The sequence below is a fragment of the Ptychodera flava genome, chromosome 16 (genome assembly GCF_041260155.1).
Source record: "Ptychodera flava strain L36383 chromosome 16, AS_Pfla_20210202, whole genome shotgun sequence".
NCBI lineage: Eukaryota > Metazoa > Hemichordata > Enteropneusta > Ptychoderidae > Ptychodera > Ptychodera flava.
In genome coordinates this window covers 25,835,044-25,848,240 of record NC_091943.1, presented here as the reverse complement: position 1 = coordinate 25,848,240, position 13,197 = coordinate 25,835,044, and positions in this window count along the sequence as shown.

Here is a 13,197-nt window from a genome sequence, read left to right as displayed (position 1 = left end):
ATAATCGTTTTAACACCTTAGTTAAGCTAGATCCCTGACCTTTGCGATCCGAGGTTTAATAAGTTCCGTCATATAGCGCATGATTAAATATTTTGTACTGAACTATGCTTACCAAGTGCAATTCACGTAACTACAGTAATACCACTCCAGGTCATGTGACCTATTGTTCTTGCCATCCATTTATCCCTGAAAACACGACTTTCATCTATTGTTCTTATGCAAATTAGTAATCAGTCATACTTTTATTCATATGTAAATAAGTAATCACCACACTTTAATGAAAGAAAATCATTATCATATCAATAAAAGTGTAGTGATTACTCATTTACATATGAAAAAAAGTATGACCGATTACTAATTTGGATAAGAACAATAGTGACAGTTGAGATGCCTAAAGCACTCACGCTCATTCAATAACACAATGAACACAATTTGTGTCATAGACATGTTAATACATCGCATTTTATAATTCAATTGAAACTTTTTTTGAACCATGCTCAATATGAATAGAAACACGATTCGTTGATGTAGACTGTCCAGCTTTAGCGTCGGTGTCTTCTTTGGTGGGACCATCTCTCTCCGTTTTGTCATGTTTTTCGGTAGCAGGTTCCTCCGATTTAACATTAGGTAGGGGTGGTTGCAATGCATCCGACACCTGCTTTTGCAGTGCGGTACAGGTACGTTTGTAAGAGCGTAAACCGTCATCTGATCTGTGTCCTGTTCGTTCTTTTATCAGCTGCTCGTCAAATCCTTGGTGGTGGTAAGAGATGTTGCCGCAGTGACCTGACATTGTCAAACAAAAAATAAGTCACAAACGGCTTGAAATAATATAGCCTTTCATATGTTGATAAAGATTTTCTTTACAGAATTTGTTATACTATAGTAAAAAAAATACATTACCTTGCCAGAATGTCCTGTGTGATAGCCTCCTATCCCAGCCATCTCGCACATTTGCTTTGTATAAATACGAAGTGTATTCACGCCTACTTTCTGGGAGGAAAACTTTAAAATCCCCTGTTTTGTATTTGGCAAGGGTCGTCGGTAGAATGGTCCTTGTGGTGGTATCATCGCCAAGTACTTTTTTATCAGCTGAACCACACATCGTGGATTTGATGCGTTTCCGTAGTGGCGAATATTCTTGTAGGGCAGTTTGCGCATGTAAAACCCACCTTGGTTATTTTTACAAGGTCGTCCGTGGAACTCAAGGAAGTCACTCGGCTTGTAAAGAACAGTGTTCATCCGTTGCTCTCGAGCAAAGATTTTGGACACGTAAAAGTACACAGCATAGCTCAAGCACTTTGCAGAACTTATAGAAAACACCTTCTCCCATAACTTGCTCTCTTCATCACGAGTGAATGGCTGTGCCTTCTTTACGTCTACTCCAATACCGCGTCTATCAGAGTTTTTTTTTGTTCCATCGATTGTATAATGGAAGTCCTGGAAAGCATTGTTTTGTGAGTTCATAAAGTTTAGATCAGGTCGACGACATTCATCACGCAAATAGCGTTGTATATTACTACATAACACTCGCAGACTTTGAGATGGATATTCAGTCCCATCAACCTGACGAACTTCAAGTACAAAACGGCACAGCCAGAAATTCAGTTCTACTGCTTGAATGTCCGATGTTAGTCCAGGAACAAATGTGAAGACTTCACTGCTTCCTAATCCCGAATTTCTTATACGATCATTTCTCATTCGACCCCAACTATCCCATACCTTAATTCCCCAGTTAGTAGCTCTCCGCGTATTTTTCGGAACTCGTGACTGCTGCACTTTGGTAACATCTTCTCCGCTGACAGGGTCGGCGAACCGCTTACGTTCTTGTGTTTTGGTGAGATTAAAGTCTTCTTCTATCGCGTTCTCTTCCTTGACTTCGTCTGGCAATGGGAGTGATGTACTGCTATTGTCGAACTGCGAGACAAACCGTTCAATATCACTGTCATAGTCGGTATCAGAAATATCAGAGAAGTTTGCATGGTCCATCTTGACCAGTCTACAACACGAAAATGGCTCGGAAAGCCTTCAACAAGGCAAGAACATCCTAATGCGCAAACTGTCGCTTTCGACCAATCACGTGCATCTTCAGATTGAATGACTTTTCCCTAGCTAATAGCCAAACGACAGAGTAAGGCAAGCCATTTTATTTAACCAATCAGACTAACAGTTTCCTTCTACACAGGTGCATTATACCACTCTGTAGCCCTTATTCAAATGCAGATTATTTTGCAGTTGACCGGAGCCCTTGTCCTACTTGTCTGGGATAGGTCATTTTCCCAAACGCGCATGCCAGGTGCATAATGACATCTGTGAACCTTTCGACGTACAATGAGTCGCCACATTCCATTGCGGGTGTTCAAATGAAAAGTCAACGATTTATTGGCAGTAATTTTCAAATTTTAGAGAAGATTGGCCTGTTTTTCGTGGTATAAGTCGTTAATCGCACCTCGTAGGTGTGCTGTTACAATTGTAATCACCACACTTATGGTCAGGAACTTGTAAACATCACGAGGCCGAAGGCCGAGTGATGTTTACAAGTTCCTGACCATAAGTGTGGTGATTACAACTGTACAGCACACCTACTCGTGCGATTAACTACAGTAATAACAACCATGTTTCAGAATTATACTTGGGAGTATGCAGTCAAAATTAATAATGCGTATTTTTTTTATTTTATCGAACTCACTTTGTAATAAGAAGTAAGTCACATTCTTGCCAAACCTTTGTAGATTGTGTTTTTCTTTAGGTTTTGGTCATAGTAAGATCGGCAATATTAGCAAAAGATATATGTATAGTTAATTGCACGAGTAGGTGTGCTGTTACAGTTGTAATCACCACATTTATGGTCAGGAACTTGTAAACATCACGAGGCCGAAGGCCGAGTGATGTTTACAAGTTCCTGACCATAAGTGTGGTGATTACAACTGTAACAGCTCACCTACGAGGTGCGATTACCGACTTATACCACGAAAAATTAACAGGCCAATGTTCTCTAAAATTTGAAAATGACTGTCAATAATCGTCTACTTTTGATTTGAATACCCACAATGGAATGGAGTGACCCATTTTACGTCGAAAGGTTCACAGAGGTCATTATGCACCTGGCATGCGAGTTTCGGAGAATGACCTATCCCAGACAAGTAGGACAAGGGCTCTGGTCAACTGCAAATCTGCATTTGAATAAGGGCTACAGAGTGGTATAATGCACCTTTGTAGAAGGAAACTATTTGAGTCTGATTGGTTAAATAAAATGGCTTGCCTTACTCTATCTTGTTAGCTATTGGCTAGCAAGAAGGGATTCAATCTGTAGATGCATGTGATTGCCTCGTGGATGCATCAGGCTTTCAATACCATTTTCGCGTTTTCGACTGGTCAAGATGGACCTTGTCAAATTGTCTGATCTGATGACCCAAGAGACTTCCTAGAGTTCCATGGACGGCCATGTAAAAACAACCAAAGTGGATTTTACACGGGCAAACTGCCCTATAAGAGCAGCCGCTACTGCGGAGCGCATAAAATCCACGATGTGTACTTCAACTTATAAAAAAGTACTTGGCGATGATAACACCGGACGGGATTGTACTATCGATGACCCTTGCCAAGGGATAATCAAGTTCTCCTGCCAGAAAATATACGTCTTTACACAAAGCAAATGTGCAAGATGGCTTGGCAAGACTGCCAGCACACTGGATATTCTGGCAAGGTAATTTATTCTTTTACTAAAATATTTATACACAAAACGAATTCTGTAAAGTTATAAAATTAAATTCATTGACCAAAACAATTTGTTGTGTGTGCGGCAGTATCACAGAATTTCTTTCGACTATTCCACAAACGTTACAAAAAGGCTATACTTATTTCCATGATATTTGTCACATATGTCTTGTGTAAACTTGATAATTTCAGGTGAATGCGGCAACATCTCTGTACCATCAGGGATTCGATGAGCAGCTTATCAAAGAACAAACAGGTCACAGATCAGATGACGGTTTACGCGCTTCAAATGTATGTCTACTGCACAACAAAAGCATGTGTCGAATATATTACTACCACCTCCCTCTAGTGTTAAATCAGAGCAATCAGTAAGTTAAACCAGTTTCTCAAGTTACGACAAAACAATGTAACAAAACAGACAAGATTGGTCCAACCAAAGAAGACGCCGAATCTAAAGATTGACAGTCTTCATTAACAAATCATGTTGCTTACATTGAGCATGGTCCAAAGAAAGTTAAAATTGAATTATAAAATGTGATGCTATAACATATCAGTTGAAGAAATTGTCTTCATTTTGTTATTGAATGTGTGTGAATGCTTTAGACATCTCGACTTGTCCTATTGTTCTCTTGCTAATTAGTAATCAATCATACTTTTTTCATATTTAAATAAGTAATCACTACACTTTTATTGATATGATAATGATTTTCTTTCATTAAAGTGTGGTGATTACTTATTTACATATGAATAAAAGTATGACTGATAACTTATTTTGCATAGGAACAATAGGTGTCAGTCGTGTTTTCAGGGATAAATGGATGGCAAGAACAATAGGTCACATGACCTGGAGTGGTATAAATGTATCTATTTTGTTATTGTTGTAATATGAACGGATTTCAGTGTGAATATATCGAGTGATCTCTTATAAAAGACATATGCAACGTCAACTGTAAGAAAGTAATTTTCAATCTCAAACAGGAAGTTATAATTATTTGCACTTTCGGGGATGATATTACGCCCACATTTAAACATTGAATCCAAAATTGTATATCAAACATGCAAGGACATTAATATTAGTAAAACTCTGAAATGTCAGTTGCATGACATCATGTTGAAGTGGTATTATTGTGATGATGCTTTCAATATTACACTTTGTTGTAAATTAAGCATCTCATGTACAAGGTTTAATTTTACAAACCTAATTAGAGAAAAATATACATTGCCAGGCTAACAAACAGATTAACAATAAATAGCTTGCCCTTTCGTTGTGTTTGTTATTTAATATAGAATACTTTGAAGTATTTGGATGTAATTTTTTAACTTTTACAAGAATGGCCTAGTCTTTTGAACTACTTTCTGAGAAAGTAAGAGTACCGTTAAGTATAATTCTAGTGACAACAACGTAGCCATTTAATATAGAATACTTTGATATAGAATACTTTGGATGTAATTTTTTAACGTTTACAAGAATGGCCTAGTCTTTCGATCTACTTTCTGAGAAAGTAAGAGTACCGTTAAGTATAATTCTAGTGACAACAACGTAGCCATTTAATATAGAATACTTTGAAGTATTTGGATGTAATTTTTTAACTTTTACAAGAATGGCCTAGTCTTTCGATCTACTTTCTGAGAAAGTAAGAGTACCGTTAAGTATAATTCTAGTGACAACAACGTAGCCATTTAACTGTTTTCACAATAACTCTAATTATTCATACCTAGCGGGGAATTGTGAAATCATTTTAAAAAGTTTTGAAAAATAATTATAAAGTACGAAAACTCTAGGATGTGGCAAATTATCTAATAAAATAATGTATATTTGGCCACTTAGTAGTGTTTTGTGACAGCTGTTTTGATTCTACAACAAATTTGTTCTTGAAATTTGATAGTTAAAACGTGAATTCATGCGTGCATTGAAATACTGAAACTTAACACGTTTAGTACCTTTAAAGAATAAACATTTGGCACATTAGATTAATATTGTGAACTGAATTTATTTGTAAAGTAGCCTCCATAAAGAATGATTTTTCCAATTTTCGTTGATTACATGTTGAATATTTCTCTTCTGCTTTGGAAGGTCCTAAGTCATTTGAATTACAATAGGTTTATTGTTGTTAGCATGATGATGTTGTTGTTACATTTTCGCATTTATACCAAATCCAAAAATGTACCAGATGTGAACTGAATAAGCTCACGTGTTTTAAAACAGGTTCGCTATTATTAGTATGCTTCACAGAACAATCAGACATCTGTTATATCACTATATGTAAAGGGTTTTATCAACTTCGAAGTGTACTCTCAGAGTTTTATCACTAATTACAAAACTTTATTTAATATGCAAATGAGCTGTCAATTAATTTAACACTGCTCAATGCTTCATGGGACAATCAGATCAACATTTGTAGCACGTTTCATTAAATTTAAAGCTGTAATTTTAGAGTAATATCACTAATTACAAAGTTCATTAAATATGCAAATGAGGCCTTTATTAACTTGACACTGTTCAAATTTTCATAGCACAATTACATATTTATCAGATCAATATCTATAGCAGATTTCACCAAATTTGTTACTGTAATTTCAGAGTTATATACCTAATTAAAAAGTTTATTAAATATGCAAATGAACCCTTAACTTCACACTACTAAATGCTGTACAACACAGTCAAAAATCTGTCGGATCAGTATATGCAGCAGTTTTCATCACATTTGGTGTAGTTATTTCAGAGTTATATGACTAATTATAAAACTACATAAAATATGCAAATGAGCTATTTATTAACTTGACACTGCTCAATGGTTATCAGTACAATAAGATATCTATCAGATCAACATCTGTAGCAAGTTTCATCAAATTAAATGCTGTAATTTTAGAGTAATATCTTTAAGTACAAAGTTCATTAAAATATGCAAATTAACACTTAATTAACTCCACACAACTAAATGCTTTACACAACAATTAGATAGCTGTCGCATCAGTATCTGCAGCAGATTGCATCACATTTGGTGCAGTTATTTTTGAGTTATATGACTAATTACCAAACTTCATGAAATATGCAAATGAGCTATTTGTTAACTTGACATTGCTCAATGCTTCTCAGTACAATTACATATTTATCAGATCAATATCTGTTCCAGATTACACTGAATTTGGTGCCGTAATTTCAGAGTCATATACTTAATTACAAAGTTCATTAAATATGCAAATGAACCGTTAATCAACTTAACACTACTAAATCCTTTACACCACAGTTAGATATCAATTGGAACAGTATCTGCACCAGATTTCATTACATTTGGTGCAGTAATATCGGAGCTATATGACTAATTACAAAACTTCATAAAATATGCAAATGAGCTATTTATCAATATGACACTGCCTAATGCTTCTAAGTATAATTCGATATATGTCAGATCAATATTTGTGGCACGTATCATCAAGTTTGGTGCAGGAATTTCAGAGTTATGTCACTAATAACAGAAGTTCATTAAATATGCAAATGAGCAGATAATTGACATGACACTCACAGTTTCATCATGATGTTCTGAGATTGTCATCTGTGAAAAGTTTTATGAAATTTTGTGCAATATTTCTTGATATATGTCAACACTGTCATTGCCGTCTCCATATGGAAACCATTGTACGGATAAAATGATATTGCATAACTTAATTAATATGCAAGCCATATAAACAAGAATCTAATTAGTTTTTGCAAGTAGCATGTGGTACCTGTCTACCAAATCGGACTTGAATCTGTTGAGGCGTTTTTGAGTTATTATGTAAACAGACAGACAGACAGACAGACAGACAGACACACATACACACACAAACACGGACAGACAGACAGAAAGACATCACTCTAACATTAGCCCACGTGTTTAGTACGTGAGCTAAAAATATTCGAAGTTTATAGTGCAAATGAATCTTGAAGTCATTTTTCTTGTTTGCAATATAATTTAAACGGAAAAATTCAAGCGAATAAAGCTTGAATAAAGTATTGTCTTTGCTAATCTTTTTACTTACTTGAAATGTAGTGAGTGTTATAAACATCTTACAATGTAACTGATATCCGAAACTAACATAGTCCTAGTAGGTCGTAAGAGCCATTTTGGCTCAAATCAATCTCTCCTTGAAAATAACCTACATTGACTTGTTACACAAGATAAAAGTCAATCGAAGTAAAACTCTTTATGTAAAGCTGTTGTTGAATAATTTTCTCTACATGTTTAAGATATATATTATGACTGCAATTAATACATTTTGTTTGATACTCATGTCAAATACCAAAATATGAAGAGACGATCGTAAGATGCTGACGTGACGATGATATCCTGTCTTGTTATTTCATCGCCGTGAATATTTTTATTATATTGAGGTAAATTTGACCAAAAGTATGGGTCTTTCAATTTCGAAGTGCGTAGTACCTTAGACATATCTCATTTACCTATCTATTTAAACATATACAGTCTCCTTCTTGTGTTTATTTTTAACTAATTCAACAGCAATTCTAGTCACGCAACGTAGGAATCGCTTTGTAAGAAAAAGAGATCATCCGCCTCAAGATATTAAATGTCAGTTAATTTTACTAATCGAAGCACTCGTGTAAAACATTTCCTTTTAAATGTCAATACAACGCGCAGATATCAATAACCATAATTCCATCGCATGGTGGCCAATCATTTCGTTTTCAGCGCCATCCATCATTCAGAATCGTGTCTCCATTATATTGTACCATTCTTTTTTATCTGTTTACCTTGTGAGGTGAAGGAAAATACGCGTTCTCTTTCAGTTTTCAGGGTGAAAGTGCAGAATGCCTAGCAACGAAGAAAGAGACAAAACAATTTGTTGAAGATACAGGAGATGTTCAATCCACTAAGATCCCACTTACGTTATCGTAAAGGGTTATCATTAAGGGTATGATAAATACTGGAGAAAAGATCATTTTTGAATGTCAGGATATCGACGAATAAGACGTGAATTTTCGCAGACTAAATATCACAGCCTTCTTCTTCACAGTTAGGGGGGGGGGGATAAAAGCCGAAAACTGGCGGTCAAAGAGGTTTGTTCAGTTGTAAATATATTCGAATGAGAGACTCTCTTAGCTTCCTCTTCGCTCCGCAAGTGTGGTTCTCGGCAGCCAACAGGCCTGTGCAACGTCATTAATTCCCAGAGAGGGGCTGACTTCACGGAGTCAGTGTAGCATCATGCGGCGACCTTTGTGACACATTTCGCTTCGCTGCATTAACAAGTTGTTCTGGACACAGCGTAAGAGGGTTTCTTCGAATGCTACGTTTGACATTTCCTCACAATCAGATAGACGCAAACATCATGAGTACACAACAGCCAATAAAGTCCGTACACTGTGAACTAAGTTTCCTTATAAAGTGGTCAGACATCGACGATAGATATATTCATAGTTGTTTCAATATAAATCGACATCAGCAATGGCCTGAAAAATATTTCAATGCGGTTTGTTTTCAAACTGAGCACTATTATAATCATGTGACAGATCTCTTACTCCTCTTCTTAGGATAATGATTATCCAAGTTATTTTTTCAATTGGTATTGAAATACATAAAATTACTATGTAAACGACAAAATTAATGTAAAAAGTTGAGAATTGCCCCGTCAGAACTCTAAAGGATTATTATGCTACAGACAAGTGAACATATATCAACCTGTCAGAACAAGAGAATAGGGTTTATGCGCGAGCACCACTGCGTTATGAAGAGAATAACTATTTGTGACAGTGTGCAGACTCTTTTGCTGTCGTGACGGTCTCTCTTTATCGCTCTACTTGCATTTCGTCATTCCTCCCCGCAAATGCGATGATTCTGTTGTTTTCATGTATATTTTACAGTACTTCGAATCCTTCAAGAAATTGAAGTTGCAATCCTAGACGATGAAGCAACTTTCAAAGCCGTCGCTCTGTAGTGAATGTAGCATATACCCACGATATCCGACTTTGATACCGTGAAGGGCAAAATTCAGATTTCGGCTATGGTTATGAATATTACAAGAATCGGGGCCCCATTCGACCACGCGCCGCTCTATACAATGGCCATTACTTTTTTTCCTTTCCGCCGATAATGTTTACTACACAAACCATTTTTGAAAAGAAAAAAATGCACGCTTCCAGACAAAGATACAACACAATTTCTTCCGAAATGACGGAAAAAACAGGGATAATACAAGGGCCTAACACAAGCTGGTTTCCCTTGCCTAAATGAAAGCCATGAAGCATAGTTCAACCTTCATCAACACATGTGTCACAAATAGTTATTCTCTTCATAATGCAGTGGTGCTCGATTGGCCGTTAGGTTGCTTGTTTAAAGATTGTTGCAAGATTTGCTTATTTGTTTTTCTTTGGCAGTTTTGTTAAGTGTCAAGTAAAAGGTTTTATTCTTCAGAACTATCCATTTGACAGCTTTGAAAATGGGTGTTGCTGTTACTAGGAATGACCTTGTTTGCATTTGCGCATATTGTGAAATATCTATATACAACATTATATGTAAGAAACTTTCATGGCCAGTAAATACGATGTTCAATCGGGTTCGAACTCACAACATACAAGTTTGGATTTTGTAATTTTTTTAACTATATTTGAATAGTGTCATGCACTATGTTTTTGAATCGAATGTTATTTTACACCATTCATTGAACAGTTGTCTAGTATTCTTTTCGTTCTTCATCAGCAATTTCGCACTTTACAGTCCTGTGACGTTTTAAGATTTACCACATAAAGATAAAAACTGCTGTTTACTTCCAATTGGAATGGAAATATTCATGGAAAGGGTGCTTGGTATATTGAGGAATATTTGTCATTGTACCAATATGCAATTGACCGAAAAACTTTTATGTTTAGAATAATCTATGCTAGGCATAGTTTATATAAGACAGGTGTTGCTGTATTTTATTGATTATCAAGTTATACTCATTACTTATCTACGTTTATGTACTTAAATGATTATTATTATCAGCATAGTTTGTCAAAGTCGTATTTGATTACCTTAATTATACAACTTGGTCAAGAATTTTCATTTGTCAATAATTATCATAATAACACAAACACATTTCTCTGTGTGATCTCTTGGGCAGATTACTGCCATATCCCTTTCCCATTCACTGGATAGAATACTATTCAACTGTTCGTTACAGGACTTTGCAATTTAACAGCATGAAGGGTACCAGGTATACGCAAGAAGATTGAATCATTTTGAATAGACTTTAAAAGGACGACAGACAGTGAAGGTGTCCTCAGTCCCATTTCCTCCACACAAAACCATCCAACACCACATTCCACCTAGCCCCGCCCAAGCTGTCCCGGCTTGATGACAGGAAACAATATTTTCATGGATGGCTTGCAAGTCAACCACATTCATGCCAGTCTAACCAGATAGTGGCTTTCTAGAAATTTAAACTGACACAAATTGAAAAGGTTGAATAATTGCAACCAAATTTTAGTAATAGCTTGCCTTTAAACCTTTTTTGAATGCTGTTTGCATTAAAGCTCTTTAGATAAAGTAGTGGCAAATCTCTTTACACAGGGTGGATTGCCTGTAAACCAAGTCCTAAACTCAGTTTGGTCTGTCGGCTTGCCAGTTTCTTCAATAAAGTGGCATGTAGGCAAGCTGAAAACATGCCAAACGCAAGCCAATTTTGGGAAAACGAAGCAATCGGTTTAGCGACAAATACGCCGGTGAGAATTTCGCTTGAATTCAGCTTGCCAGAAAGCTAGAAGAATTTGCAGTGTAAAAACATTTGGTTGTTATCATGGTTAAAATTTCAATGTATGTCCAACTGTTTGGCAGATTAAACAAAAAATCTATACCTGCCCGAGTTTGACGTAGCTTGTGGGAAGTGTTGTCATCAGAACGTAAACTAGATGATTGAATTCATCATCCACGCAATGGGAAGTAGTTCTATTCATGTATTTAGCAAGTAACAGTGAATTCCATTTTATTCTTTCTTATCATTAATCTTAAATCAATACTATTATTGACGGGGTAAGCGTCGACTGTGTATCTTCAGACGGAATAAAATTTCTATCCTTAACCTTTGGCGCAACACCAAGGGTTGAGCCCAATATGATATTAAGTTATAATAGAACGTGGCCTTTGTTGATAACGTGTTTAATTAGAGGTTGCTTGAAAATGAACATCGGGCAAGTGCCTTTCGAAGAATGCAGATTATATATATAAAATGCATACTCTAAAGTGCACGTCTGAGGTTTGTGCAGTATTTTGCCGTAATTTAAATCTATCCTGTAGCCGGGTTTTCGCCAAAGTCAAATTGGTCAGAAAAACCAGTGATAAGGAAACTTAACGTTTGTCCAAGTCTTCCTCATCAACTGAGGAAGACATCGTCAACCTGGAAAAACTACTGAAATATGTGGGTAAAACAATAGAATGTAACGTTCAAAAATTTAGATGAAGAAACAACTTACAGATAAGGCGGCGTTACAAGTGTCTGAACCTTCACTACAAGCGAGGTCATTGACCGAGCAACGTGCAAACCAGGTTCTTAACATACTATATGCATCGCTATCGGATTAAGCTCAAATATTGTAGTTTCATTCCCTCACTTCGAGTAGGCAGATCCAAATTTGCAGTTCTGTACACAGCACATGCAAGCTGCGTTAAAGCCTTGGAATTATTCACTTGCGAGGGAGACTGTCATTGTTTAATGACGAGCCCATGCTGAAAACACAAAGACTTCATGTGTCCTTCGGCTAGAAAGGCGTACTGCATATGGTTATGATGAAAGATAAATTATAATTTTAATGATCTGCAGACCACTTCGAGTAAAAAGTAATATTTTAAATGACTACATGAAGTAAAGGGTTTAACTTAGCTGCCAGCGGGTAATTTGAAAGACTAAATGCATTTACAAATTTGACTTCATCCTGCTGCTCGCATGACAGAGCTAGCTAACTGGACTCATGTTTTTTTACATATTGCTAGTATTTTTCCTTCGTACATTGTCTTATCACCTAGGTTGTTTATATTGAAGTATGTGATTCATAATTGAAAACAACTTGAAATTTCGTGTCCATGCAAGATGAAGTCATAATCTCAAGTACTTTGATGGACTTTTGGAAATTGGATTTGGACTGCGGTCTTTCAAGGTCTATTTTACTTTGTTGATTTCAATATGACTATACCTGATGGGCATGAGTGCTTATTTAGCAATTGATGTAATTATTTTGTGTGTGTAGTTTAATTTTAGTAAATGATAAAAGGATCAAACGAGACACATAATTGCTTTTACTGGTTATATTTATCATGCTAAACATATTGTCTTCTTAATAAAGACGTCACGAACTTTTGAGTACGAGATCTCGTGTATGTACTCCCGATCTTTATTCAGAGAGATTCATATCCTATCGATGACCCTAACAAAGTCAAACTCTCTTATTTTCGTAATAATTGTCTGCAGTCCTATTTTTTCTTCTACTTTTCGTCTTTCAGTGTAGAAATTTCATGA